The sequence below is a fragment of the Balearica regulorum genome, chromosome 3 (genome assembly GCF_011004875.1).
Source record: "Balearica regulorum gibbericeps isolate bBalReg1 chromosome 3, bBalReg1.pri, whole genome shotgun sequence".
NCBI classification, from domain to species: domain Eukaryota; kingdom Metazoa; phylum Chordata; class Aves; order Gruiformes; family Gruidae; genus Balearica; species Balearica regulorum.
In genome coordinates, this window is record NC_046186.1 from 27075077 (window position 1) to 27089170 (window position 14094).

The following is a 14094-nucleotide window of genomic DNA, read 5'->3' on the forward strand; positions in this document are numbered from 1 at the left end:
GTATCTATTGAGTCTATTTTACTTAAGGACTGATCTGTCTCTCATTTTTCTGTTAGTCCACCTAGTGTCCTCATCCCCTATCCACCCCTACAGCACTATTAATCTATTGGCCAATAAGGCAACACCTTATTAAATTGCTGTGGATTTCATTAAAATTTATTTCTGGGGAGGGAAAAGGAATCTAGATTAATGCTCTTCCTGAGCAAAAGTCTCCCGTGTGTTCCATTTCCCTGCCTGACGGGTTGGCCAGTCAGTCAGAAGCACATGCTGATCTTGCCCTGTCAGTGTGCACAGTATGGTGGAAAAACTTGAACCATGGGGCCTTGAGAAAGGAGCTGAGGTTATTACATCAGATGGGGCCTTACGTGGGACACATATTCACTAAAAAAAAAGAGTTGTAAGAAAATTATTGTAAGAAGTTATTCATAAGAAAATAAGAGAACTTGGTTTTGATTCATGGAAAATAGAGCATTTTCAAACATCATCTCAAGGTTAGCTTGCAGAACACCTGGGGGGCTCTGTTATCTATCCTATGCCATCCAGAGGGACCTTGACAGGCTTGAGAGGTGGGCCTGTGTGAACTGCATGAAGTTCAACAAGGCCAAATGCAAGGTCCTGCACGTGGGTTGATGCAATTCCAAGCACAACTACAGGCTGGGCAGAGAATGGATGGAGAGCAGCCCCGAGGAGAAAGATTTGGGGGTGTTGGTGGATGAGAAGCTCAACATGAGCCAGCAATGTGTGCTTGCAGCCCAGAAAGCCATGTCCTGAGTTGCATCAAAAGAAGCATGACCAGCAGATCGAGGGAGGTGATCCTGCCCCTCTACTCCGCTCTCGTGGAGTACTCCACCTGGAGTACTGCATCCAGCTCTGGGGTCCCCAGTACAAGAGAGACATGGAGCTGTTGGAACGAGTCCAGAGGAGGACCACAAAGCTGATCAGAGCTGGAGAACCTCTCCTATAAGGACAGGCTGAGAGAGTTGAGATTGTTCAGCCTGGAGAAGAGAAGGCTCCGGGGAGACCTAACTGCAGCCTCCTAGTATCTAAAGAAGGCCTACAGGAAAGATGGTGAGGGACTGTTTATCAGGGAGTGTAGTGACAGGACAAGGGTAATGGGTTTAAGCTGAAGCAGAGTCGATTTAGATTAGATGTTAGAAAGAAATTCTTCACTGTGAGGGTGGTGAGGCACTAGAACAGTTTGCCCAGAGAGGTTGTGGAGGCCCCATCCCTGGAAGTGTTCAAGGCCAGGTCAGATAGGGCTTTGGGCAATGTGGTCTAGTGGAGGGTGTCCCTGCCCATGGCAGGGGGGTTGGAACTAGATGATCTTTGAAGGTCCCTTCCAACCCCAACCATCCTATGATTCTATGATTCTATGCATAGGTTCTGCTTTCAGTGCTGGTATTTTCAACACCAAAAATGAAACACTTAAGTATGGGACACAATGGTCAAGTCAGTCATTCAAACACTTGTGTGATTCTGAAGTCTTAGAGGTCTCATAAACAGCTCTGTGTACAGATATTGCTGTCCGGCATCTCCCTTGGAAAGACCTAATTTCAGTTGCTTCCAACTTTGTCAAACGTTAATTGGTTGGCTGGAATCTTACGTATCTCTCCTGTTGATAATTTTTTACCTTCCCATCTCTGCCCAGCAGAGAAAGATGCCTCTCTGTGCTTCACCATGATGCAGCAGCTCTGACGAGGCTGCAGCTAAAGGATGAAACCAAACTCACATGCCAGCTGGAAGGTTAAGTGGAAAGAGTTGTATGAAGCACGTGGGCTCTTTCAGAATGGCAATAGGAAGGAATTGGTGTTGGATCCAGAAGGAATGGGCAGGAAGGGATGAAGTGGGGAGAAGGTGGAGAGTGTACAGGGGCTGGACTTGGTTGCTCCATATGACTGGACAAGAAGCCACTGAACATTTGTGGAAAACAGACCAGAAACAGAATAAGGCATGCTGAGAGAAGGCAACCTTGGCAAGACTCTGATCACCTGCAATGGTAGAAATGGCAGGCATTAGTTCTGGGACTGGTGGAAAACTGGGAGGTAGGACTACAAACACACTGCTGGGATAAAACAGGAGCAATGGAGTGGCATCAGTCATGATTAGGAAAAACAGGCACAGGTATTTCCATGGGCAGCCTACCCTGTTAGCGGAGTGAGACAAGTGAGCTGGCTCCACAACAAGGTAACTACTGCCATTAAGTTACTGTGTGTGAGCTAATTCATCCATCTGAAAATTAGGGCTTGTTACTAGAGGTGTGTCACCATGCTGATATAAAGATACCACTTATCTGACAGCACAGGATCTGTGCTTGTATTTCCTAATATGTATAGCATCATGTAGACATTGCAGCTCAAGTGGCACTAGCTTAGCATCTCTATAATCCACTCCATGCAAACAAATGTGTGCCCAAAACTATCAGAGCACACTCCCTTCCAAAGCCTAGAACAGAACTGAAGCATCATTTTCATCTTCTGGCAAGGCATATTTGTGACACTCAGTGTACCTCATCTCTCAGATGCAGAGCTATAAATCCATTTGCTAAACATCCAATCTCAGTCTCTCCAGGCTGAGACACAGCTACAATTCTGTTCTTAAAGTCAATGCACTTGAAGTTGATTAAAGCTGTGCTTTGAAGATAAAAAGTGTGATAAAATATTACATGCTTTGAAAATGAAGCATGAGACATCTCAAGTTGAGCATCCAAAAATAGGGGATGCTTTTGACAATTCTGACCTTAATCTCTATGTGTCTCAATTTCCCAGTTATAAAATGAGGATAATAGTGGCACTTAATTTTGTAGGGAACCATAGATTAGCTAATTTTATGAAGCACTTAGCTGCTATGGTGAGACCACAGCACAATCATCCATGAAGATACTAGATAATTTTACGTTTGATGCAGGATTTGGCTGTTGGATGTTGGGTAAGTTCTGATATCAAATTTTGAAAGAAGAAGAAATACGGAGTAACTACTCCTTTATTGAATAAGGTGGATTTCCCAAAGAGGAAAAAACCAATACCTATACAATCACATAATTAAAAGTTGTTTGATAATGCATATACATAAAAAGAGCAGAATGAAATTTGCACAGGAAGCCTTTACTTTTACATTCCTCACATTTTAAGCACCTGACTTTGCAATTCTCATCACTTTTTTGGTATGGTTTCTCCCTGTAGGCAACTCTATTTTAATTACATAAAGAGTTTATTGCTTAAACTAGTTAAGCAGTTTTAAAGTTTGAAAGTTCTGGGCTTTATACACAATGTCATTAAAATATTTTTATTGTCCTTTTTATCTTTACCATGTATTTCTGATTCCTTTGTAAGTATTTTTATATTATGATAAAATAATTCCTTGTTTTCATTATAGTTACTGAAATCTTATCAGGAAGCTTAGGAGTTCATTACATTACATAATGCATGAAGTAGGTGGAATCAATTAAAGAATGGAAAAATAGACTTCTGGCATTTCATTAAAATAACACCTTTCATTCAAAAAAGATCCAACTGCTATCAAAAAGTTGTAAATGAAATTTGTTGTTCTTTTGAATGTATGTGCACAACAGTCCAACTCTCTGCCTAAAGGTAAAGTGAGTCTCCAAGAGAAGGAATCTTTGTAGGTCATTCCAAGAAGTGTTAAAATTATTTTGGGCAGAAAATAATAACCATTGCATGTTTAATAATTTGCATTTCAGATGCAAAGCATGTCTTTTCAGTCATAAATTTTTCTAGTAAAAACATACCATGTTTTTGTTTGTTTGCTTTATTTGTTTGTTTTTTAAATCCCCCAACGCTTCCTGGGAAAAATCCTACAAAACCAAGCCATATAAAATGTAAACAACTTCCCTTCTGAAGAAGAGGAACAGAGTGAACTAAATCTGCTGTTTCATATACTATTGGCAAGGCTTAGCCAAAACTTGGTGGGGTGATGGATAAAATGGTGAAAGATAAGAAATAAAATCTGTATTGATTGGAATATGGTTTTCACTGTATTTAAGAGTACTTAATACAGACTGTAGTACATATGTGTTCAGACTTAAATGTTTACTAGCACTTAATGTCATTTAGTATCACAGAAATTCCAATACAATTGGGGTACAATTTCTGAAATATAAAGCTGCCCAGTGTAAACAAATACACAATACCATTGACCTTAATTCACTAGTCTTTCCTGCATTAGTCTTTGTTTCTCCTCTTAATAACTAATGTTAATTTGAAGAACTATATTCCAAGTCTGAGCACCAGCATATTCTGGACAAATGTATCCATTTAGTTCCATAAATAAATTAATTAGTTTTTCTTATTAAATAAACCAGATTTTCAGAAATCTCTCAAGGTTTTTTCTAGGGATAGTGTGACTCCTGTGTGTCAGCTGACATCATGTACACCACTGCACTATTTTCTATCTGGCAATGGAGCAAGAAGAATTCAGTGAAACACAGTCAGTCAAGCACTTCTTACCATAAAGATCATTGATGTTTGTTGTACCTCCAATGTCTAATCTGAAATTAAATCAAATCAGAAACTACAGACAAGGTACAGAGCATCAGTGCTGTGTACATTTTTGCACTTTGTTAGGGTATGGAGGAATGTCTTGCAACAATAACCGACAAACTGACAGGGGAAAGGGGAACAAAAATTTGTTTTTTTTTCAGGAATAGCAGGCTTTATCAGGAAACTGAATGACAACAAGGAAAAGAGCAAAATTCTGACAGTGTAAACTACATTGGTACAAAGGTATGTTACAACAGTGCATATGTGCACATTTCAGGTAAGGGGATAAGGGAGATTACACAGGAGGCTATTAAGTCATTTGCCTATAAAATAGCCCTCAAGGAATACTTTTGTTCTTATCACATCTGCAATTACTTGTATTGATATTTCTCACTCGTCCCTTTGTCTCTCACTCTGTGTTACTTTTGACAGTAATTTGGCAGTAGTTTCCCAAATTCAGACCATGGTTCATTATGACCTTCCTTAACGAAAAAAACCCTATATTTCTGCTACGAATAACATAGCGATTAAATGCCTAATGTTACTACCAATTTGGAGGTTATTGATAAAATCTAAGTGTCATTGTTTACTGTCTTCCAACTCCACTATTCTTTTATTGCTTCCTACTACTAGGGTATGCATAACAACTGGACATGACCTTGTATTCGTTGTTCTTCCTCTGGGTGTGGACATGTTTGCATGCTGGTTCATGATGTAGAAGGTTACCAGCACTGCACGTTTCTGAGGTCACCGGAAGCCTTCTTTACTCACTGCAGTTTATGCACCAATCTTCTCTGATGTGCTCTGATCATGTCTCCACTGAGATTTGCACTGTATTAAGGGCCTGGACTAAAGCTAATTGAAGGAAATCAAAATGGGAGCATTTTCTTTCATTTCGCTGCAAATCACAGTAAATGAAAACTGAAACATAGCTGAGAGGACTAGATCCAACAGAGGACCTAAGTACCTAAAAGCCTTTTGATCTGAGCATCACGTGAGGTGCAAGAGGAGGAATTCAAAGCTTCTGGATGTTGATCAGGCTTACGAGTGAGGTGTGAAGGTGCCCAGAGGGGCCAGGATCTGTGTATACACAGGCACAGAATGACAGGCACCCTGCAGCTTTAAAATGGAAAAGTAAGACCCTGTGGAGTCAGTTTAAATAACAGTTGAGCAGGGCTTATTTGACGAGCAATTTTCAACACAGGTGCCTGAGGTCCTGTGTTAGTCATCAAAAAGTCCCTTGTTATGAGTTGAAATAATTTTGACTACTTCATTCAGAGGTTGCTTATGCTTTGATAAAAAATGAAAGAATAGCATTTACTTCATTTTGAGAAGGTTTTTATGCTGCCTTACATTTTTATGATAGTCTGCCTTATTCTAGCTTGCCATACATTTATAGTTCAGCATGATTGAACTTCAGATATTTTCTAGCTTCAAAACACTTTTTTTTTCCTGTATAAATTATTCCATTTTAAAACAAGTTTAATTCTTGGAAAGGGCAACTGCCAATTTCCATGGTCATAACCCAGCTATTTTTACTGAATTACTCCTTAGTTTATGCATATTTGTCCTGAGTTGAACTAATCTTATTCATTTACTAATTAAGTACAAGTCAGATTAGGATTGCCACTTAAACATTAATGTATGTGTTTGATCAAAATGAATTGCAAGCACATGATGTCTCATAATTGGTAAACATAAGTTGATAGCTCGAATCCACCTCTGGACCTTTATCACACAGGTTAACAATTTTCCGTTTAAGATAGCTGAAGGGAATGCAGAGAATCCACAAACGTTTGAATTTATCAGTATGTTTTGCCCAAGATACTGTTCAGGAACTTGACTATTTCAGATTAACCATCAAATATCATAGAGGACTCAAAATGTTGAATTATTTCAAGGTTTGATGCACAGCACAATCTCTTGCAGCCATACCAATGTTATTGATAAAGTACAGAAACTTTTCAGCTTGCTTGCTTGTAAACATTTGACATAAAGTTTCTCTCTGACATGAGATGGTCCAATAACAACCAATAAAATCTCACAGTATTTGTTTTGCTTGACTTGCAGTTTAATAAGAGATAATTGTGAATGCTCCATACATAAGGAATCCCCATAGCACCATGGAATTATGGTTTCAGATCTAAACTTGTGTTTAAAAAGAATATGTATTTCTGGGCTTCAGGATTTCAGGACAGACCTTAAGGACATTAACAGCTAACTGAAGACTCCAGTGTTGAGAGTAAATGGTCTCCGTTACTGTTGCTGTTTTAACTCCAAAGCCAATATAAGTATCAGAGAAATTAGCCATTTCATTCCATTGCTGATAATATTAGTAGACACAATCAGGTAATAACATCATTTCACAATCTCAAGCTATTACCTCTCACTATTTTTCAGTTGCTTCTCTTATGAACTGGCAAACCCCTCAGTTTCCTAGAGGTAATTTCTACAGTGTTTTTATGTGCTGATAATATAAAACTCTTAAGCTTGTAAAACCAAAATTTTGATTATCACCAGGTAATTCCAGACTGGGGACTATAATCTAACACACAACAGAGAAGCATAAAGGAACATACATTGCCTTCTAGCAAAACTCTGGTGAGGACTTCACCATTCTAGGGATGGAGTAAACTCTTTCAGAATTACAGCTCTTGCAGGAAGGAGAGTAAGTACAAAATCACAGCATCACAGAAAAATTAGGTTGGAAAGGGTTTCTGCATATCATCTAGTCCAACCTCCTGCTTCAAACCAGTCTAATTGAAAAATTAAAAAAGGATGGCCAAGGCCTTGCCCAGTCATGTTTTGAAAATCTCCACAGAGGCGGATCCCGCAGGCTGTCCAGGAAGCACATCCCAGTGCTCAACCACCCTCACAGAGAGGAATTTTTCCGGTCCCCAATTAAAATTTCCCTTGCTGCAACTTGTGATGGTTGCCTTTTGTTGTCTCATTGTCATGGAGAGTACTGCCTAAGTGCCATCACAATGTATCTCCTTCCTCCCACAACCTCACAGCAAGAGTTTTTAAAAACATATTGAAACAAGTGACTCTGTATTTTGTCTACTTGAGATTTCAGTTATGTTTGGGTTTTCAGCACCCTTTATCTGTCATACCCAACTCGCATACGCCTCTGAAAGAGCCGGCAGCTGAAGATGGGAGACTACAAACTTGCCCAAATATTTTGTTCTAACCATTTACCACCAGAGACATGATGTTGAATCAGATGGACCTAGTATAGCTACTCCTGTATTTGTATGTTCTTTTTCTTCTGTACTTGAAACACCTCTAATTCAACTCAGAGCAATTGTTCACAATTTGGTCTTGAATTTGAAGTTTGCCGCATCTGTTTCAGACTTGGAGAAGCTTCAGTGTCTATAAGCTTGTCTACTTTTTGCAACAGTATTAGCTGATTTGATGAAAGACATTACCTCTACTTAAAAATACGTATCATCGATATCCTTGCTATCAACTTACATTTATCATGGTACTTCTACATTAATTCTGGACAGGTTGATAAATACAGAGTAAATAATGTTTGTTTCATTAATTGGACATATAAATTAACCACTTCACACTGATCATAAAGCACCAAATTCATGGGAAAGCACTTGCTGAGCTCATGTGTGAACTCCAGCATTTGCTTTGTACCATTTAGTCAATAAACAGTCCCTAATCATAGGGCATTTATGATTTCTGGACAGGTATGTGGACAGTTAAGAAAACCTTGTCTTTGAGGATGGATTATTCTTGGAACTTGTTTACCACTTATACCATTGATAATAACTTCCGTGGCTATAACTTCACTAACAGTTCGTAAATCTACCCAGAAAAGAATAAGCCTGCCATTTCTGGCAGCTGCATTCAGACTTAGGATGTTGTTGATACTTTGGAACATTAACGTAACTTTCTATGCTGTTGAGACTTTTATGTGATTTTATTATTTGATACAGGCTGCTCTATTCCCTGGTTTATTTTTTCCTTCTACTTCTGCCAGTATTAGTGTTGATGGACAGAAATGTCCGAAAGTATTGTGAAACCTTTAATCCTTCACAAATTTTAGCATTAGAAAAAAGTCACAAGAAAGATGGGCTTGGATTTACAAAGCTCATTAGGACCACAAGCACCCAGGTAAACACAAGGGTAACACTGAAGGCTCCGAGCATCCACTGTAACCAGCACTGGGAAGAAAACTAGCTTCAGGCACTTCTGGGATTGGAAGGAAACAAAGACCTTTCATCCTTTTGCCAACCTCACCTACGAGCACAGAGGTGAATACTAGGCCAAAAGTGGGTCCTTGTAAGTGCCAACACAGGCCTGTCAAAGTGTTTATAGCTTTGAAAATAAACCATGTGCAAATCAAGCAACAATTTGTTCCCTCTAGCCCTATTTAATTTTTCTCTTTCTATGCATTTATTTACAAGACTCACCTTTTTTCTCAGTCAGAAGCAACCTAGGAGCTGTGAATTCTCCTTTTGACTAGAAGATCCTTATGACTATTGTGGTGGGTTGACCCTGGCTGAGGGCCAGGTGCCCACCAGAGCTGCTCTATCACTCCCCTCTTTCATTAGACAGGGGAGAAAAGGTATAACTAAAAAAAAAAAAACTTACCGGTCGAGATAAGGACAGGGAGAGATCACTCACTAATTATCACCACGAGCAAAACAGACCGAACTTAGAGAGGGAATTCATCTTATTTATTACTAAGCAAAACAGAGTAGAGGAATGAGAAGTAAAACCAAATCTTAAAAACACCTCCCCCCACCCCTCCCATCTTCCCGGGCTCAACTTCACTCCCGGCTTCAACCTCCACCCCCCTCAGCAGCGGCACAGGGGAACAGGGAGTGGGGGTTACGGTCAGTTCATCACACGGTGTTTCTGCCGCTTCTTCATCCTCAGGGGGAGGACTCCTCTCATCGTTCCCCTGCTCCAGCGTGGGGTCCCTCTCACGGGAGACAGTCCTTCACGACCTTCTCCAACGTGAGTCTCCTCCACGGGGTGCAGACCTTCAGGAGCAAACTGCTCCAGCGTGGGTCCCCCATGGGGTCACAAGTCCTGTCAGCAAACCTGCTCTGGCGTGGGCTCCTCTCTCCACGGGTCCACAGGTCCTGCCAGGAGCTTGCTCCAGCGTGGGCTTCCCATGGGGTCACAGCCTCCTTCAGGTGCCTCCACCTGCTCCGGTGTGGGGTCCTCCACAGGCTGCAGGTGGAATCGCTACACCCCCTCATCCTCCCTCCACAGGCTGCAGGGGGACAGCCTGCTTCACCATGGTCTTCACCACGGGCTGCAGGGGGATCTCTGCTCCAGTGCCTGGAGCACCTCCTGCCCCTCCTTCTGCACTGACCTTGGTGTCTGCAGATGTTCTTACATCTTCTCACTCCTCTCTCTGGCTGCAAAAGCACTCTCTAACTGTTTTTTTCCTTCTTAAATATGTTATCACAGAGGCGCTGATTGGCTTGGCCTTGGCCAGCGGCGGGTCCATCTTGGAGCCGGCTGGCATTGGCTCTGTCAGACACAGGGGAAGCTTCTAGCAGCTTCTCACAGAAGCCACCCCTGTAGCCCCCCCGCTACCAAAACCTTGCCACGCAAAACCAACACAACTATGTAGCGAGAGTCCACACAAACCCAATGCAGTTGTTTCAGGTTCCTGGCCATGGCCTAATGTAGGATTTGGATCTGCAATTCATTAAAACATTAAGATCAAACAATGATAGATAGCTTGCCATTCCGTAAGGGAACTATTCTCCCTACCTATGGGGAGCTGAACACTCACAGAACCTGTACTAAGAAACAGCTTAAATGGGAAGAGATTTTTCCATTAGTAATGTATCAACAGCAAACTGGACTTTGATGTACTCAATATCTTGGTCACACTGGTTTATCCCGGGTCTAAGGCTAGCTTTCAATAATTTGATTCTTACTTATACACACTGTGAAGTAGCATATAATAGTTTCTATAATATTAAAAATATATAGCATAATATAATATAATCTCTGTAAGTTTACTTTTTGCTAAATTATTATAAAATTTTCATTATTGATCTCTGCAATTTCAATACTGATCTCTTCTTGGCTTCAAGAAACAAGCATATTCATCCCTAATTTCTAAAGCCTTAAGCCCTGAATTTGGATCACAAAATATATGGTTAAGATTTGGTCATTCAAACTCCAGCAGCGCACCAGCCCTTGAGAACATGTGATGAGAAGGACAAGCTAAGCCCAGGAATATACTCCAGAAAATTTTGTTTCCTGGGAAAGTGAGCAGGTGGAGAGCAAGATATGAGAGGTTTCCAAGCAAGTGGAAAAAATGGATTTTTTTTATTTTTTTTTTTTTGCTTTATGTTCTGGTCAATTTTGTATTACTGCCTGCTTGTAGTAGTAACAGTACAATAAGTACTATTTCCAAAGTAAGGCAAAGGTGGATGTTAAAGTAAGGGCAAGTGAGAAAAGAAAAAATGATAAGATTCAGCCTGAAGTATGTTTTTTGGAAGTTATGACAACCACATGGATACCACCTGGGCAAAAAAGATTTCTAAGACTGAGCCTGAATCACAAGGACACATAAAATCTCAGAAAACTTTAGAAAATAATGAAGGTTTAGGTAAGCATGTAACTAAAAAACTTGACAAGCCATGAAGAAAACAGAGAAACTGGGCTACCTGCTGCTAGCTGTGCAGCCACCCTTCTCCAGGGGCAGGGGTAGAACCATATCTAAGGGCACACACAGAGGTCTAGGAGCTACGTCTCTGACCTGTAGAGAAGGAAGTTAATCTGAAGTAAGGAAACTGTACTCCTCCTCCTTTTTTATACATTGGCCTTGCCATGCTTTGAAGGGCTACAAGAATAGCTGTATGAAGTCAGAGCAAAGGTCTGTGTAGCTCTGTATGTGCCCTTCAATGACTAGCAGTGCACGTAGACGTGTGGCGAAGAGGAAAAGGAGAGGAATGAAGCATAAGGATGGAGAATACTTTGTCATCCTCCACCAGTTTGGACCTTCTTGTCTCGGAGAATCCTCAGCCAGAGGTGATGTTTTCATATTAGAGCAGACCTCAGAGGAGTTTCCTTCTCTGTATTCAGCTCTGTTTTACAGCAGAGTTATGTGTTATGTGATGAACCACATCCGGAAGCCTCAGTCACCAACTTCATTCCCAACCTGAAGAGTTCCAGTGTGTGTGGTTCTTCCTCAGATGGCAGCTGTTCTTCACCCTTGATCATCCCTCTCACCCTGCTCTTTTACCCTGTTTCTCAGCTATACATATAGGGGGCAGAAAATAAAGACTGGTAGATTTTTATTTATTTACTTGTCTCAAAAATAAGATATTTTGCATAATTTTATTCATCTCTTACCACAAATTACTTAAAGGAAACTCTCAGATTCTCTTGACAATTGAACTTCCTGAAGTCATTTTAGTGGGTTTGCACAAGGATTTGACACAGGATCTGACCTAAGATAAAAGTCTACCATATAGTATATAGCATACATACCCAGGCCATCATGTATGGGCTAGGAACCCTCTCTCAGTAAAAGATCTTGCCTTTAATTCTTTGTATTTCAACTACTGGCCATTTCTTCATAGAAGCTGTGGGGGTAATTGGTAAACTAATCAGTGTTTGGACATTGCCAAGTATTTCCATTATGTCACTATGATCAAATTAATGTATCCCTGATTTAAGAATATGATACCAAATAGAGTAGGTTATGATTATTTAATTTGAAAAAGCACGTACTGAGAGTAGGACACCTGCTTTTCCATATTAATTTGTACTTTTCTGTGTCATTTTTCTCTTTGCTACTTTATGAAAGGTGGGGTTTTTGTATCAGTACTCATCAAGCTTTGTATAAATGCAGTGCAGCTCCTTTTATATCCATATCTCTAATAGCACATTTCCACTAATTTTAAGATTAGTGTGTGAAGTCTCTGTGCTTATGCTTTAGATGAGATGGCCTTTGATTTGTAAATGTATGAATCTTCAGGACTATACTCTTTCTTCATGTTTAAAATCTAATAAAGCTCAACTCATAGATGTCATGAATTGTATAAACATTCACTGCTTCCAAATCAATGTCCCCTTTAGTAAATCTAAATTAAATCTCAGTAAGCATGCAGTAGGAATATAAGTATCATTCATATAGATATTTATCCTTAATAATTATTCATATCATAAATTTATGCACTGGTGTCATTGTGTATGTGATAACAATCTTCCATCTTCTGCTTGCATTCAGCTAGACCCGTCCATGGCAAGATGATCTGTCAATACCAAAAGAAGTCTCAGAACTGACAATTGGAAACTGATGGAAGTGTCAGAGATGATCATCCATCAGCACCATCATCTGAGTGCCCAGATCACTTAAGACAGTCAGTGTTCTTTCTAATTACATTCTAAAGATGGTGGTATCAAACATATGGAGTTGATTCTTTTTTCCCATGGACAAGCTATGTCTACAATAAGAACTTTTTTCGTTGTTTTGAGGCTTCATGAATCAATGAGATTCCAGTAAAATTATTCCATATCTTCAACTGGTCTTGCCCAATGTTATGTTTCCAATGGCAAAAGGAAAGGCTGTTTAGGCAAATGAGATCCTGGCCAGTTTCTGCAGTCTGTTCCCCTCAAACTGCTGCAGCTCCACAACTCTAGGAGTAAGGATGTTGAAGGGCATATCCCTGCATCATCCTTTTAGAATCCAGTTTTATACCTATCACTTAAGATATTGTCTTACTGTTTATTGAGCTTGCTCATACCGTCTGCCTCGACTGCCTCCTGTGGCTGTAAGACCCAGAAGTTTACTACCTGCAAAGTAAAAGCATTCTTTATTTTGACAGTTGGCTGTGGATAGCTGGTTTCCAAAACATGTTATCCAAGCTAGGTTTTCTGAAATGTCTGGTCAGGTAGCTACTGGAGGCTTCAGTTGATACACTCAGACAGCCCCCAACTGCATGGAACAATCTCCAACAGCATTTGCCACCCCCTTTTTTGATCTTCTATGCAAGGGCTTTCTCAGTATGTAAAAAGATCTATTTAAGTTTTCTTCATCTCTCCTCATTGCTCTGTTTACCCGTCAATTTTAAAGTTGGCAGAGTGTACTGGCTATTTAGAGAGCACATGGTTCTCCTTAGTAACAACAGCAATAATAATGCCTTATTATTACAGATATTTTGTTGCTATTTTACACTGTATTCATTTCTATTGCATGTGTGGGGGGGTGTTGCTTAAGATCTTAGTATTAGATCAGTTTCCCACTGAGATGGGCACTGTAAAGGCACAGAAAAAAATTTTTTATTGTACAGATACCAATGTAGCAAAAAAACCTATGTCCCTTTTTCATGCAGACTGCCTTATTTAGAAAGCTGTTACTGCTCCCATTACAGCTTTTTGTTTATGCTAAGCTGGTACTCAACCACTGACTTATCTAAAAGATCCAGTAATACTTGTAAATTTTATGTAATAAAAGTCCAACCAATTCAGTCAAGGTCAAAAGTGTTTTTGTGATCATCTGTCTACCTTCCTACCATTTCAGAAATAATTTCAGAAAATAGATCTGCTCTTTTAAAAATTTACATGGCCCCACCTCTTTATGGACAAGTTTCCGCAGAAACAC

At 40.0% G+C, this 14094-nt stretch overlaps 1 long non-coding RNA gene across 1 annotated transcript in view; it reads left to right on the forward strand.

Annotated features, from left to right (window-relative positions):
• Positions 1 to 856: 856 nt before the first annotated feature.
• The window catches only part of LOC142600928 (uncharacterized), a 637768-nt gene continuing 624530 nt past the window's right edge, over positions 857 to 14094 (forward strand). The window contains exon 1 of the long non-coding RNA XR_012834418.1: positions 857 to 875. This is a non-coding gene — a long non-coding RNA (uncharacterized LOC142600928). The remainder of the gene's footprint in view (positions 876 to 14094) is intronic.